The sequence below is a fragment of the Echeneis naucrates genome, chromosome 11 (genome assembly GCF_900963305.1).
Source record: "Echeneis naucrates chromosome 11, fEcheNa1.1, whole genome shotgun sequence".
Lineage (NCBI taxonomy): Eukaryota > Metazoa > Chordata > Actinopteri > Carangiformes > Echeneidae > Echeneis > Echeneis naucrates.
The window spans coordinates 3,461,794-3,478,706 of record NC_042521.1 but is presented as its reverse complement, the minus strand read 5'-3'; the positions used below and the strand labels follow the sequence as shown (position 1 = coordinate 3,478,706).

At 42.6% G+C, this 16,913-nt stretch overlaps 1 protein-coding gene across 3 annotated transcripts in view; it reads right to left on the bottom strand.

The window, feature by feature from the left end:
• The window catches only part of pleca (plectin a), an 83,894-nt gene that overhangs the window by 42,226 nt on the left and 24,755 nt on the right, over nt 1-16,913 (bottom strand). The window lies entirely within an intron of this gene.

The window sequence follows — 16,913 nt, the reverse complement described above, 5'->3', positions numbered from 1 at the left end:
CAAAGGCTTCTCTGTGGAAGCTGTAAAAAAGTTGGAGACGGTGCAGTTATGCCCCCGTATCCACAGGATGTGGATCATACTGTAAGAAGGTAACAATGGATTGGATTGAACGTTAAGAAAATAATGGCTGGAACATTGTGTTTGTATTATAAACTGACTTATTTTCATATTAATACACTTAAATATAGTATGAGCTTTGAAAAAAATATTTAATCTGGTCTTCATCTTTTAATGAGTTAAGAACATTTATCATGTGCTTAGTTTTATCTCCTTTGCCGCAGATGTTTTTTTACATTTTGCTGAATTAAACAGTTAAGTCTTTGAAATTGTGTGTGTGTGTGTGTGTGTGTGTGGGGGGGGTCTTCACTGGTACCAACTTCTCAAATTTGATGATTCACATTTTCTGTGTTGTGTAACTGTAAGATAAATGTATGAAATAATGAAGTAATTATGATCTGCAGCCTGAACAATGAGTAATAACGTGTCTAAAATTATTTATTTATTTATTCCAGTCCACATACAGTTTGCATGTCTTTAAACACGCTCTGTACACAGCTGCCCATTGTTCCTCAGCACATCCAGACCTGCTACTTCACGTCGATGCCAGGCATCCACACTGGCGTCCTGTGCAGGGGGGGATGTGGAGCAGCCTGTCAGGGGCCTCCCTGCTTCCCACGCCCCCCCTGGATTTAACTCCAGGGAACATGATCCCCCGTGCCGCCAAGCAGCATGGGTGGCGTCTCACTCAAAGCAAATCTTCAGTGTAAAGTTGTGAACTGTAATTTGCTTCAGTCTCGCTCTGTAAATAAACACTTGCTGTACATTCAGGATCAGTGTAAACCAAACCGACATCTAACAAAGCGCCGTCCTGGACTGTTATCTGATACGCAGACACACCCATACCTGCTTCATCATCTTTGGTCCTCCGCACCAACCCAGACTAAGCGTAAAGTACTTCTGTGCTGACACCTTTTGGTAAGAAGACAGAACTGTTCCAGTAACAAAAGCATCCTACCTTGGCCGTGTTGAATCAAAGCCTCCATGAAGTCACGAGTGTAATTCATTTCCCTCGGAGCTCAAGTGGCTTCTTGCTGATTTTCTCTTTTTCACTGTGTCACGCACTAAAGAGAGGACATAGTACTGAACTAGAATTGAGCAAGTCTGTGTGCTGCTCCGGCTCTTCCATTCAAATACAGTAAGGTCTTTTTAAACGTTGGGGTTTATGTTCATTGCAGGCTGGGCTAAAACACTGAAGGGCAGATGAAAGGTGGCAACTGCCACATGTTTTCATCTGGACCGCTCTGCAGCTTCGCCCTTCTTGTGGAGGCATGGGCAGGAAAAGCTGAGTGTGGTTTAATCAGACTCACATTTCCCAGTCTCCGGTTAGTCATATATCTGCCCTGACTCTGGAAAGTTCTCACACTGACTGTGTGTTCAGGTAAAGCCTGGCACTTTAATGTTTCTCTCATTCAGAATCACTGGACTTCATCAAGCTTAAACTTGAAGTAAAACTTTATTAATACTTCAGTGGGAGCTCCAGAAAATTCTGCATGTTCTTTAACATCAAGAGAAAATAGTATTTGGGTGAGTACCTTGACCCGAACATGCAGGATGTGCATGTGAAGAATGTTCACATGCACATCCTGTCCAACAGCACAATAATTAACGGGGATAACTTTTCCCCAGCAGAGGGCAGAACTTCTTCCAGCCCTCATTTATCTAAAACACACAAAAGGCTCCAAATATCATTGGATTGAGGTTATCTGCACGTCTATGGCTATAATTAAAATCAGTCTTCAAGAGCAACGCAAATACTCGAGTGAAAATATAAACTTTAAAAAGGTAAATGTGCTCTCCAGGACTGCTATAGACATATAAAACAAACACTGCACAGGTGGTGATTTAGCCAATTTGGATTAGAAGTAAAATCTCAGAATATATTTATTCTTTTTATCAAAATGAAAAGTCTCTATTTGGATCCAAGTGACAGAGAGGACTTTAAAATGATGCACATTATCTAATCTGTATATATCCTAAATAACAAAGTGGAATTAGTCCACACTAACCCACGGTTTATTTTTTTATTTATACAAATGTTTCTTGAGACAATATATTCATTAATTGAATTGCTTCAGATGACTACAAGCACTAACTATATTTCAAGTCTGAGATCAAAGTTATCTCCAAAAAGCATCTGTAACAGCTCACGCCGAGCAATGGCACCGAACTACACAGGTTACAGTGTTGTTTTAGATGTTTGATAAACTAACAGCATGTATTTTCCCGTGATAGTCAGAAAACAGATGGATTTCTTCTAGGATACTGAAGCGCCCCTGTTAAAATTAAACTTAGTAATTGGCCATGAGTACAAGTGAAAGATTGGCACAGTTCATCATATAACCGGGAAAATTAAACCTAATTGGCAGCCTGGTTATTATTTAGCTGTATGGAAAATGACAAGGTCATTGCTCATTTCGTTAGAAGATTAAATTATCCCCCTCCCACCCTTTGGAGCAAAAGGAGTGCCAATAGAAAGCCTCCAGTGGAGATAAGAAGAAAGAGAGGGAAACAGATAAAGAGGAAAAAGGAGGAGGGAGAACTAAGACTGACCTTCTAAGAAGTCAGACCAGACCCTTGGGGCCTCCTGATCCTTCTCAAGGCCCTCTGTGAAGAAGCCCGTGGCCCCCTGAAGCAGACAGGTCTGCAGGGCAGCAGCTGGGCTGTCCGGAGGGTCTACAGGGTCACGACAGTCTCCATGAAATGCTACTCTGGACAAAGTCTCTAAAGGAGAGCTCTCGTAGGAATGGGCTTCTCCATGACAGAGTCAAAGTCCACCACTTCAGCTCTTTGAAATGACGTGTGGCTGGTGACGGAGAGGTCAGTGAATCGTGGTCAGGATCAGATTCAAGGGTCTTTGATTGGGTCTTGAGGCTGAAGGACTCAACATCTAGCTGCTTTGACGTCTTAATGTCATTCGACAACTCCACAGTATCTTGAGACACGTCTTTGGGGATTCCTGGTCCAGACGGACAAGAAAAAAGGACTGAACAAGATGAAAGCTTGGCCTCCCTGGCTGAGACAGAACATCTGATCAACTGATGCATCAACCTGATATGACCCTGATATGAAAGTTCTTCGGAGGCCTGCCCATCTCCTCCCACTGACTTTCTTGTCCACCTTTTGATGTGGGGCCTTTCCCTGTCTGGAATTGAGCAGAAGACGACGAATAGCGGCTCATAGACTGCCCTCAAATCAGCCAAAGCCAGCATCATGCCACCATTTTGACTCTGGTGATTTTCCCTGACTTCCCTGCGCATCAGTTAATGCTTCATTGGGATAAATTGTGATTTATCACACAATTCGACGCAAACAGCAATTCTAACAACCCCTCCTACCTTTTCCTTATCTCTGTCCTCAGTCGAAAGAAACAGCGTAGATGCGAGGCGAGATGGATGGAAGGAGGAGAGTCTGAGTGGGTGTGTGCACGGAGGATGCAAGAAGAAACCAAAAGACTCAGAGGGAGCAGAGTGGACAAAGCTTTCGCCCCATGTGCCACCACACACACGAGAATCTCATAAATTTCCTTTGTGTAATCAGTAACTGATTATTTAGTTTAGTTTTACCAGCTGCAAGTAAAAAAAAAACAAAACAAAACAACAAAAAAAACAAACATTTAGGCCACTGGAAATAGACTATTGTTAGTGCTACACCTATGAAAGGTAGTTTGTTTGTCCTTTAACGTGGTTATTGAGTGAGTTATTAGTGAGTGGTCTTTAAACCAAACAGTGTAATAATCGACAGGATGAATTGCACGAGAATTGAAATAATCCAGACATAACCCTCACCCTGCTTCCTCGTTTCACCGCTGAATAAAGAGAAAGTAAAGCTCATGAATAAAGAGAGAAATCACAGGACCGTAGATGCTGTACCTGCAGAACTGTAAACATCTGTTCAATACGATGTCTACATTTAAATATAATGGCTGATATAATGTGTACAATGTGACCCTCAGGCCAGACTCCGTGGGACATTAGTAAGAGATGACCCAACCATCTGGAAGACATATAGGAGCAGATTTCATAACAACTTCCTGAAAACTTTAAATGTCACATCCCTTGTGCTCATGTTTAAAATGATATTTCTGCTCTGTTTTTAAAACCATGTTGTCCGTATCCAGAAGGAAGGAAAAAGAAAAACATCACCAACAGGCCTGAAGTGCAAAACAGTGGCAGCTGTAACAAGGATTCAGCTTTTAGTTCTAAAAGCTGGTGACTTTTGGTATTTAACGTGAAAAAAGTTAAAGTGAACAACATTCTGCTTGTTAAACTGAAATGGCAGTATCCAATATAATAAACTGTCAAAGTTACTTATCCTTTCTAAAGGTTGGGAGGTGAGTCAGAGCGTTCTAGTATTTCTTATGGAAAGACCAAACCTAAAGGTCAGCCACTGAGAGAGAACGGACAGAGTCCATAATCTCTGGGCTCCGTACTTTCCACTCATAAGTCCACAACCAGCCAACTCTGCAAACCTAAATGGAAAAGCCATCAAATCACTTTTTTCCCTGAAGAGAAGACAATTGTGCCTGTGTGTAAGTCTCTTTATTTAACCTCCTCAGAGACCGATCGACACTGGAAAACAATATGGAGTCCAGGAGAAGCTAAAAATAAGACCAGGAGGTCTGGAAAATGTTGGCAGCGGATGGTGATTTTTCTCAGTTTGCAGTTAATTAAATATAGCGGCAGAACATCACTATTAGGATAAATCCCACTGTATTCTATTAGACTGTGAATGGTGCAGAGAAAAATGATAAGCGAGAAGTTTCAGGTTTTGGGGGAAACATCTGGTGTCAGTGTTCTGTTTCTAGCCGTTACTCATCTGGTAATTTATCCCAAGCAACCGTTTCACAATCCCCTTAATGAAACTCACCTTTGGCCCGTTTGTCACTCTGGGAATGATGTTCATGTGAAACAGATTCCTTCTCTACTGGGAGCAATGTTTCATAAACAACAAGACAGCAACAGCAGAGGAATCCATTTGCTTAGTCAAAAATGTCTCCTTAACAGTGTTGCACAGCTTTGTGGGATCTATTTGAAAATGTCCCTTCTGTTGCTAACGTCTCGACGCTGCGACCTCTGCAGGTGGAGATGACCCCACCTTCGTGGGGCATGGCAACCTTAAAACAACCACTGGAAAAACATTTTTATGCCAGATGAGAACATACCAGGCAAATGATGTGCTGCCAGTTCCCTGGAATTTTAATATCCTGTCGTAATATTTCAGATGATATATTAAAGTGAAGTTATCTAGAAGAATGAGGCATAAATGAAAAACATGGCTGAACTGCTGCCTTACTAGCGTCGGGCAAAATCTTGATATACGACACAGCAGGCAGAACAACCAGATCTCTTACAGGCCAAGAATTCACTGATATGTTGATTCTTCTGAAACCTTGAAGCCTGCGTTGAGCTGGTTCATTGGATTCAGAGACTTTATCTCCATGTGCTCTGCATTACCTGTCCTGGGGCTCTAAATCTAACAAAGCAGTGCCAATAACAGACTTTTTGTTTGGTTGCCACCACCAAACCACAAATGGAGAAAAACTAAACAATCTGCACCTGCGAATTAAAAACAACAACAACAAAAAAAAGGCTAAAAACCTCTGGGAAAATCTGCCTCTCCTTCTCTGAGAAAACTTTGCCTGGATATAAAAAATAAATAAAAAAAAAGCTCATTGCCATGGTGGAGATGGCAGAGAAGAGAGAATGTAGACAGTCAAAGTGATGGCGGCTGCTCTAAAACAAACCTATTCAACTCTGCTGGCAGATGAAGTGCTCTCTGCATTCCAGTACATACTTTATAGGGAGTCATTTCAGCTATATGGTTTCCCTCCAAATCGTTAAAAGCAACTCGGCGTCCTGACATTTGGAAAACAGGCCGCTGGGAAAAAAAATTCTTCGAGGGGTGTTTGCTTAAACAAAACACACAAATCACACACTTGCACAAATCTGCTGGGTGGTAAATTCACTCACTAATCTGCAACTCTCACACTTGAATATCCGTCTAACTTGCAGATCAATAAACACTGAGGGTCCTCCTGTGTGGCGAACTGTCTGCAGTCGCATGAAAGCCAAATATGTAAAAATCAAAAGATGTCCTTCTGAGATTCATCTGTTTCCCCTCTGCTCTGCACTTCACATCTGCCCAACTCATGTTCACTGAAATATAAAATCTGCCACATTTTTCCCAAAGCGGACTGATCACCTATTAAAAACGCTCTTTCAAAAAGAAAAGTGGATTTGTTAACTTTCTCTGTTGGTTGTCATTACTGATTCTCACTTTCGGTCATTGTTGACTTTACAAGTCTGGAGCTGGTAATGTAAACTATGTACAGCTCTACATCTTCAGGACAGACGTTATTTTGATGCATGAAACTTTTCTCTTCAGGATTGCTGAAGAACGTCTGCTGTAGAACTCAGGTTGTGCAGGTTGAGTGACAGGATCAGTAATTCATCACTATCCAGTTGTGCTACACACAGTAGTTTGTTTCATACGGAATTCAAGACACAAATCTGCTGTTCATCTGGACAGAAATCAGACCGTCACACGTGTGTAAGAGGACCACTTGACTTTAGCCTATCTGGGGGAGGACACACATACTGGCTGTGTTTATAATTGAGGAGGTAGAGCAGTGAGGCCACCCAGGCTTTCACTGGCTTCAAATCTTCATGCTTCTTGTTCAAGAAGCATGAAGTTGTGAAAGTTGCTATATTTCCCTTAACCAGCAACAGAAAGGTTATTTTTATTCTGGGTATGAGGAAGATTTGTCATAGACTCAACCTTCAACATGACCAAGCAGGAGAAACCAGTTGGACCAACAATTTAGGCTGTTAATGTACGAACCACTCAGGCTGAAAAAACAAAACGCTGGAACGTGAGCTGTCTGGAGGGAAGCTGAGCTAAAATGGCCGATGTGTTACGAGCAGCCAATAGTTGCTCCCGTGGGTGACACGCCATGATTTTGCAAAATCTGCTTGATATGAGAAAATCCTGGCATGCAGCAGCTGCAGTGTCAACATACTAACGTAAAGCATTTAAAAGTTTAAAAACGCAAAAGGAGTAAAATAGAAGCGAGTTTGTCGAAAATCACCATCGAGCGAAAATGGCCGACTTGGAAAATCGATGACTGCACTTTGCCAAAGTTTCCAGTTTGCCAAATCAGATCAGCAGAGCATCATATGATTAAGAGGAACAAAAACGTGGAAATGGAGGAGGCCGAAATACAAGCACTCCCCTGTGTGTGTGTGTGTGTGTGCTACTGGCCACTGCAGTGAGTCATCAAAAACCCATGGTTGGGTGCGGCCAGCCAGGAATGTCTGTAACCATGGTAACATGACACACCAGAGAAATATGAGTAAATAGAGAAAGAGGCCAGAACGGCGGTCAGAGGCGATAGCATTGCCACTGGCAACACACACAACAGACCCACTCTTCCTGGAAGTGAGAGTCGCTCCGCGGTTTATCCCCACACAACCCAAACTGGCCTTGGTAACTCTTCAGATGATAAAAACGTTAAAAAAAAAAAAAAAGACAAGATGAGTGAAGTCTGGTTTTGACATTATTTTGGAGAGAGCGCTTTCATGTTACCATGTTCACACACTTTGATCTCTCATCCCTGAAACCTCAACCCGAAATCTGAAGCTGACCACGAGAATGTCAGCTGCTGTGATTAAAGATGAAATCTACTGGAACTGTGATTTTTACTTTCACTCACTTCTTTGAAACAAATATTGTTTACAGTGTGCTGAAGGTGCCAGTCACCGGCAGATATGTGCAATATGATTTGGGAGTGATATAATTGCTGCGCTGCAATTTGAAGCCACAATAACACTGAACCACAGAAGGTAAACGTTCAACTGTTTCTCCTTCATGTTTACTTCTTAATTACTGAACTTATTATGGTGTTTTGTTTGGACTTGGATTTGAAACCCTCAACTACGCTCCCTAAAGCGAGGTGCCAACAGGGATGTGTTCTCCTGCTGTGTAAATCAGTGGGTTGTTGATGCTTAAACGTCAGACTGGGCTCTGGATCACCGCTCAGTCGGCTTCAAGTTAGACATATTTTAACATGACGTCTAATCAGTGACACTCAAGACAATCCTCATTAGACCCTGTCTAATATAAACCCAAGAGTCTGCTCTGCAGGGCCACAGTCAGGCAGCTCCACTGTCTCATTTGTGTTGTGGCCTTGGTCAGGGCTCATTAAAGCACCCTAATGTTCGAACTCTGACTACTGTCTTCACGGCGCTGACTAACTGCTCGCTGAAGAGAACACTTTTGCTCAAAGTGCTGCCTCTGTGAGGATGTCACCCACGGGGATTTCATTGGTAATGGGCAATCTATCCACTGTGACTCAACAATGGTGCTTTTGACTAACATAGAAACAGGAACAAAACCTAAAAGCACTTTGGCAAAGTCCTGTATGACAGTGTTGTAGCTGTAGGAAACACCCCGAGGCCCCACTGTCAGGATGATATGTGTGGGGTGCCATTAGTGGGAGCCCATATATCCGTGTGTACACCTCATAAACCAAACACTGACAGTGTGAAAGGCTTTTTACGTCCATCCCCTGATCCAACCCCTGTCTACACTTCCCTCTCCCCCAGACTTTGCACTGCCATGAGAAAAATGCCTGATAGTAGCAGAGAATTGTGGCAAAAAAGAAGCCTCATGGGGAAAGATTACATTTTCTTTTTCCACAGTAGGGGCGTCTTTCTGGCTGTCGTAGCCCGTTTTGCCTGTGGTGAGGGTTGGCAAACAAACAGCCCCTGCAGCTTTTATAACTTTGCTCCATGCCATGAAAGTTCTGGAAATGGCACAAGCATGAGGGCTTTATAGCTGACAATTACCGACAAACTTAAATGTCAGTGGGAGGCATAAAAAAAGAAATTCAGGAGTATATTATTTTGTCCTGGTGCTTGATTATACCCACACAACCAAAATATAGCGTATACATTACACAATGTATGTAGGAAACTTATGGCACTTTGAGCTTCATGCAGCCTTTGCAAATCCAGCAATGAGGTGTAACAAAATCCATCAACAGTCAGTTAATTTAAGTTAGTTTAAATCAACTTTGAAAATCAGCTACTTGTTTCATCGCAGATTAAACGTCCTTGAGTTGTGGACTCCTGGTTTTCTATACATTGGTACTGGTAATGAATTGTTGTGAAAAAAAAAAAAAAAAAAAAAAGCAAACTAAACAACTGGACTATCAGTCTGTTAAAATGACTGCAGCACATGTGACGCCTTCGTCTCAACCCAGCAGTTCGACATTTCAACAGTTGGAAAGACGGCAACAGAGACCCAGCCTGGAGCTTCCCATCGGATCCTGTTGATTCACTCAGTATCAAAGGAAAGAATAAGTCGGGTTTGATGACAAATATCCTGCAGCCTCTTATGCCACAAACAGCTCAGTCATTATCAAATAAAAAGCTGCATTGATTTAAAAAGCGTGTCAAATACAAAACTGGAATGCAACAAGTGTGTTGGGAACAAAATACATTGAAAGCGGCACTCATGCTGTCTGAGAAGACTGGAGGGTTTACTGAAATAAGAGGATAAAACCAAAAGACCTGATGACGTCTGTGAGTCTGATCTGCAGACCGTGCAAGAGGAGCTCACCCTTTGTGTGCCACCCAACAGCCTCCACAGGCCCACAAACAGTTTAAAGGCAGGAACAGCCACTTACCTAAAGGGCAAGAAAAAAAAAAAAGACAAGAGAGGGGAGAAAACACAGTTAGTGAAAATGCAACATACCACAATAGAAGCAGTGTTGACACACAAACATATCCAACGGCGGTTGATAATGGATTGAACAGTAACACAGGACCAATTAAACAAGGATCACAAAAATAAAAATAAAGCCAGACATCATGGAAACAGCTGTGGAAGCACTGAACTCTCATTAAAGCCTCCAGCAGCTCTCGGTAGCCTCACAATCAGTGCCACCTCCTGGCCGCTTCAGGTCAAAGCGCAAACAGAAACTGCTGCTTGGGTTTTAAAACAAATTTCACGATGGATTTAAGCATCACCTGCTCTCCATCTCCCACCTGATTCCCTTTTCTTTGACAAAACAATGAGTAATTAGGTCACCCAGAGGAAAGGATTAGAAGGAGTGGTTCATTATGCAGGTTGTGTCGGAGGCAGTTGTCTGCCTGAATAACAGGAAACCTGAGGTTAATGAGATTATGGGATCGCATCAGCTACGACTGTTGACTTATCAACCAGCATGCCTGACAGACTCATTGACACTGACGGTCCCTGAGAAATATAGACCCAAATCCAACCAGACATTTTGTACTTGGGCAGAGTCAAACACTTTGTTGAAACCAACTCTAATTCATTTTTAATTCCAAATATGTTTCACATTGTGAAATGTGAGAGCTTGAGTTTCCATGACAGTAAATTGAATGCTTTTTGGTTTGGGACAGTTCATATCAGATAATGGAATATAATGAACATGAACAGGAATAAAGAATTACTAGATTAAAAATTAGAGTTGCCCCAGTTAATTAAAGGCCTTAATGTCAATGATTACTGAGACGAGTTTGTGCATGCAGTTTGCAGGTTTAACTGACTTCAGCTCTCCCATCTGGAGATTCATACTGGCTGCATACAAACAGGTGAGGAATCTGAAATGCTGCCGACCATCAATTCCTGCAGCTCAAATAGCAGCTGAAGCATCAGAGCTACTGAAAGCTGCTGCTGCAGAGACTGGAGAAGTGACATATGATCCTCCCGCAAACAGGACGTATGCATCAGCATCATCTTAAACACACACGAAATGAATGAAGGCCACTTACAAGAATCACATCTGCACAGAAATAAAACCCATAAAATCTAAATGCTACACAAAAGTTATTTCGGAAAAAGAGTCCAAAATTTTAAACCACAGCCTTCACTGCTCTGTGCCAACCACAGCAGTCCATCAGTTGTGCCCTGCGCTGCCCTCCTGGATCATTTCAGGCTGCCAAAGTTTTGGCAGGCAGACAATGCAGTGGTGGAGGAGAAAGATACTGCTGATCTGATACTGCAATGGATTCTTATCAGCAGATATCAAACAGAGCATGACTGCAGATAAACAACCACTGGAAATAAGGATGAACATCATGGAGCGATACTCCATCCACACAATCTAAGCCATATTCTTTTAAAGGTCAAGATAATAACCATGTTTTGATGCCGTGGTTTTTACTTTACTAACTGGGTTAAGGACAGTCCACATACTGTTTTTCTGTCCAGGCCTAGGGGAAGTTTCACCACATGATCATTCAGGATTCATAGAACTCAGAGAAAAAAATCACAAGTTAACTGAAGTGAATGATGAAAAAACATCAACACAGAGTAATGTATCTTTTGTGCATTTGTAGAGAAGCATGTGTGTGAAACACAATGTCAGAACGATCTCTGTGTATCTTTGACATTACAAAGCTCTTCCTGTCTGTCTCTGTCCTGTTTAGACACAATGGTCTGCCCTCAGGGCTGCAGGCCTGGAGAAGGCAGCTGATGACCCCTGATCATCTGCCCGGTTTATTGGCAAACAGGCTGCATGTTCAGCGCTCTGTATGTACAGTTCATAACTCCATGTGCAGCAAAAACAATAGCCAAGCCTTCCTCAAAACAAATCTTATTAGTGCGTGGCTCTTTTTTTTATTTTTAGGTAATATGTGCATTAATAACCCTGATTGGGGATCACTGGTGCACAACAGCTGCAACAAACTTGTACTTGAAAGGATTTCCTGACAAATTTCAAGAGGTGCGCCTGCCAAATGTCGGGAAGCTGCTTTGCCACTTACTCCTGTTACTTTAAACCACTCGGAGGTCACATGTAATGACCCCTGACCTGAGTTTTTGAACCAGATACCGCTGGTTTGGACCTGAGCTGCAGAAAATTCCTGCTATAACTCTGTCACTAGCAAAAAAACCTTCAGAGAGCATCCCTCCTAAAGGTGGGCTGTTAGTGAAAACACTCTGATCAGGGCTAAACAGCAGCCCTGCAGCAGAGGGACTGTTGAAACACGCACAGCTGCAGACACAACCACCAACTGAGCTCCTCAAAAGACAAAGGTCAAACAGGTTAAGAGATTTACTCATTGTTCAAAAGAACCAAAAAGTGTGTAACCTTTTATTTAACAAGTAAATTCCCATGAGGTTGGAAATCTCCTCTGGCAGAGGAGGAAAAGTTTCAATAAAACAATAATCCATTATTTCATCATTATGATCATCTAAAATCAAAGAGGAGACAAGGAAAGGAAATAAGATAAAAGGGAACGAAGAGGCTTCATTATCTTCCAAACAGGTGAAGTGCTTCACTTGTAGCTAAATGCACCTTCTTTGAATTTTATTTCTAAAAGCTGGTCAGCACAAGCCGGCGCTCCCGTCATCAGGGCTAAACTGGGAGCAGACTGGTGAGAGGAGGTAAGAGTCCGCTTCCAATTGTCAATACACCTGCTAGCAACAGGCCACCTATCAATGGTGGCCTTGCGTGTCTCAACACATGCAGGAGATAATCAACAGGCTCCTCTGTTAAAGAGCTGATTCTGTACCAAGTGCCTCAAAATAGCTGACAAGAATGGACAATGGGGGAGCAATGCTCTGGAGGTGACGACATGTTTACAAATGAACTGAGATTGACTGAGTAAGCAGCAGTGTCCAACATATTAAGTAACTCCATTGGGAGGGCTCAGTGAAGCGAGGCACCTTTTGTCTCGGTAGCCCTGGGGAAAACATTCTCAGCCTGTCCGAGAACGCAGAACTCCTTCAGATCCCTCTCCAGGATCATTTAAATGCCTCTGCCGCACGGATAACTCCTCCAAAGCGTTACCTCCTTTTTTTTCTCTTCTTCTTCTTCTTTCTTTTTTGGCCAGGTTACTCTAGCCAGACAAGCTTTAAAAAAAAAAAAAAAAAAAAAATACATATAAAAGCTCTCCTTTTAGGCTGTGCCAGGTTCACCAGCCTGGTTTGGTCCAGTCTCCTAAAGTCGGAGGCTTTCTGTCGTCATGTCAGTCAGAGTGTTTTCATCCTTTTCTCGGTCAGATTTAGATGGAGGACGTGAACTGAAAAGACTCTCTATGGTTTGAATACCTGATAAACTCCAGTCATGCAGACTAGAATACCTGCAGGGTGCTGCTCACAGATGGGAACAGGAGGAGTAGCATTTGAATAAATTAAGTTGCCTTTGGGATACAGACTTATTGGGTGAATGCCAGTTAATAAACTGCACTTTAACTTAGAGTTTGTGTTACTAATTAAACACATTAACGATTCTTGACTTTGTAAGTTGAGCAATTAAGAAGAAAATTGGAAATGTATTATTGTGCAATTCTCTGATAACTTTCAAAGCTGTGGTATTTCTGCTGTGGGGTTTTGTCAGGTTACCACATATTTAATGTATTATCTGCAGTAGACTCAGTTCAGAGAAACAGGCTGATGATGTGCTGCTATTCATGGCGCCAAAAGAAAAATGTGTTTTAAGCACTCTTAAAAGATGGCATATGTGTTCAGTCTATTTTGAGTATTTTCAGCACATCATCTTCCTGTCAGGACAGGATTTTCCTTAACTGCTGGACCGCCATAGTCCAACGCACAAGTGGACACTAGTGCATCGCAACTACGAGTAGAGTAGAGCTAAACTTTGACGGGAAAATATAGCACCGAAAATAGCCTGAATACCAAATATAATGTATTCTTCAAAGTTAATTGTGAGGAAATGATACATTTTTCCCCCCACAAAGCTATTTTCAAGTTCATAAAATGTTATAAAGGATTTCTTCTTTATCTAAAACAGTCAACATTTTAAGCCAAGTCATATGCTAGTGAAATATAAAATTAGTATGCAGGATTATGAATTGGACACTCTGACATTCTGCACCAGACGTGTACTGAGGTTTGACATCCAGCCTGTGTGGAGAAGTCCAACTGCACCTCGTATTATTTCATTTCTAGTCTCTGTGACGTAGTGTGACATCTATGAGGTAGGAGGAGCAAGCTCGGCTGATGTACTGCAACTCTGCAAACAAACACAGATGTGTCTCGATCACATACACAGATGTGCAGCTTCAACCAGCCTCTCTGCACCAACAGTCCCGTCCCTGACTGAGGGGCAGGGCAACATTTGGCCGTGCCGCTGCTGTTACCGCGGTGATGCAGCAGCCAGTGCACTGCAGCTTTGCTCTGCATCTCCCGGCGCAGACGCATTTAACGTGCCGCATGCAGCAGCAGACTCCCATTGCATCTCACAGACATGCTCATAAAAACCCACCGTCTAAGCACAATTGTTACCCCCTGACCCCCGAGGTTCAACCCCTGCGGTCAACGTCACACACACACACACACACAACGCGGAACAAAAGCTTTTCATTCCTCTTATCCCCAAAAACACGCAGGAAGGGAGGGGGGTGGCAGAACTGAGGCTTAGAATTCCTCCATTTAACTCAACAGCCCGGAAACCTTCAAAACTCAACTTTTTCTATAAGATGAGGAGGTCCTCAAAAGGGAGGGGTTGTGGGAAAACAAGGCGGTCCTGAAAGCATACGATGCTGATGACAAGAGACCGAGGAAGGAGAAACTGAAACAAGGCGAGAGGAGTACCTTTGAGAGAGCTGATCTCATGCTGGATGGACCTTCCAGGATCCATGCTCACAGTCTCCCCTCTCGCAGCTGCCTGAGGCTCCAAACAGCCGAATCTGAGCTCTGCAAGGTCAGCTCAGCACCGACACACCACGTTGGATGATGGAAATGTCTCTCTGCTACTGGCAGCCTCTTTCTAACCCTCTCTCCCTCTCTCTCTCTCTCTCTCTCTGCTATCCTGCTGCCACAGGAGTTGGCAGCTTGGTGTTTTTGCTCACTCCCTTCTCTCTCTCTCTCTCTCACTCTCTCTCTCTCTCTCTCTCCTTCCTCCCTGCTTGAACACAATCCCTGTCAACAGAGAAAGTGGAAAAGAAAGAAGCCCCCCCTCCCTTCCACCTTCTACCCCTCCCTGATGTCGTCCCACCTCATCCTCATGGTGGTTCACTGGGAGGCGCCCCGACCAATAACAGTCATGCTCCTCCATCCCATCATGTGTACAGTCAATACAGACAGTGTGAGGCGAGGTGTTGAATAATGAGAAAAGTCGCACATTATATCTGCCCTGATACAGTATTAATCTAATCTAAAGTCTAAAAGACCTGAAATAAAACATTTCTTTACAAATCTTTTTTTTTTTTTTAAGAAGAGTGAGCAAAGTATTAAATTGATTGAACAGTAATATTGAATAACTAAAGTCACTTCTCCTCCATCACAGTGTCTGAGCAGTGACTCAGCATTGCCTTCTAAACTGCTCCATTTTGACCACGGCAGAAGAGGAGCCGCTACATTTTTCATGAAAAAGCACTGCAGAACCATTTCTGCCTGCAAGAAATGATATCTATACTCAAAGTGCAACAGAAAAAAATTGCATGGGTTACATTTTCCATTTTAATAATTAATAAATGAGTGAGTAAAATACTCAAGGATTTTGTTCGCTGACTACAGGATTATTTTAATAGTTAGGTTTAGACTCTCACAGTACCTTGTTAATTTTAGAGAAGGATCATGGTCTCGTTTGATCCAGAAAAAGTTCCCAGTGACCTCTGACACGACACGTTTATTTACATTCACCAAAGACGACCATGTTTTTGGTCCCTGAACCACAGGCGAGACTGTGGATGTGAACCTCAGGCTCTGATGTGACAAGTCGTGAGCTTTGAACCTTCGCCATTCAAACTGCATGCAATGAGAGTTTCCACATAAAATATCTCCAATTAGAGCTGCAAATCTAATCTTCTTAGATTATCCAAGAAGAAATTCGGGCATCTGAGCTGCTAATTCTCCACCTGCAGGAATTTTATGTGATTAATATACAATTATCCAATTCTATAATCATTACATAACACACCTGGCATATAGGCAGTGATCTACTCTAACGCTTTACACGCTCAGAGCCTTGGCAGTTTTTAAAATGACAATCAAGGTTATGCTGATTCTGACTCAGCAGTTTCTCCAAGAAGTGACTCTCACTTCTTTGCTGTGTTGGGCCTGAAGTCAGCAACACTCAAAACGCTGTTTTGCCTGAGTATGAGTGACAGAGGACATTGCTTTGCATGTAGACAAGATGTTTTCTGAGCTAATTCAATTCTCCCTGTTCAGCACACACAAAGGGATACGATTTTGTTTGTTCAAAACGTTTCCACAAACACAGTGTGTTTACAGATGCCCGAAATCTCAACTTGGATTTTAACCATCGCCATAAAGTGGCTATTATGGTCAAATTAGATTTTGGAAATGAGGAAAAATACAGCAGAGGATCCAAGGTCAGCACAAAAAAAGCCAGTCTGCCGCACGGACATTTTAAAAAACAAAAGCAAATTTTCTGCGTCGAGGGCTTTGAATGTGGAAACGCTGGCGTGAGACGTGTAAAAACAAGGTGAACACAGACTGGTACAGATTCTGAGCAGAGCTGGCTCAGCTATGAATCACTGAGATGTACAATGGGAACTTTCTCTAAATGTCACAGCAACCTGGAAAACTCAGATGATTCACTTCACAACGCACTGAGCCAGTGCAGACGGTGTTTTGGCTTACACTTGCACACAAATGCTAGAATAATCAGTTAAATCAAAAGCTGAAGCTTATTTCTGACAACAGACGGCTCCACAGGTGTGTAAATTGTTTCTGTGCTTGTACTTAATCCCAAACTGTGACTAATAAGACCACGCTTCCCATCAAATGATTTATCACACAGTTCCACAGGACAGATGGTCATGTGGTTCATGCTGGCTACGGTTTCAGAGTCGAAGTCGTTTCCCGCACCAGGCTTGTCTTCCCCTTAATTA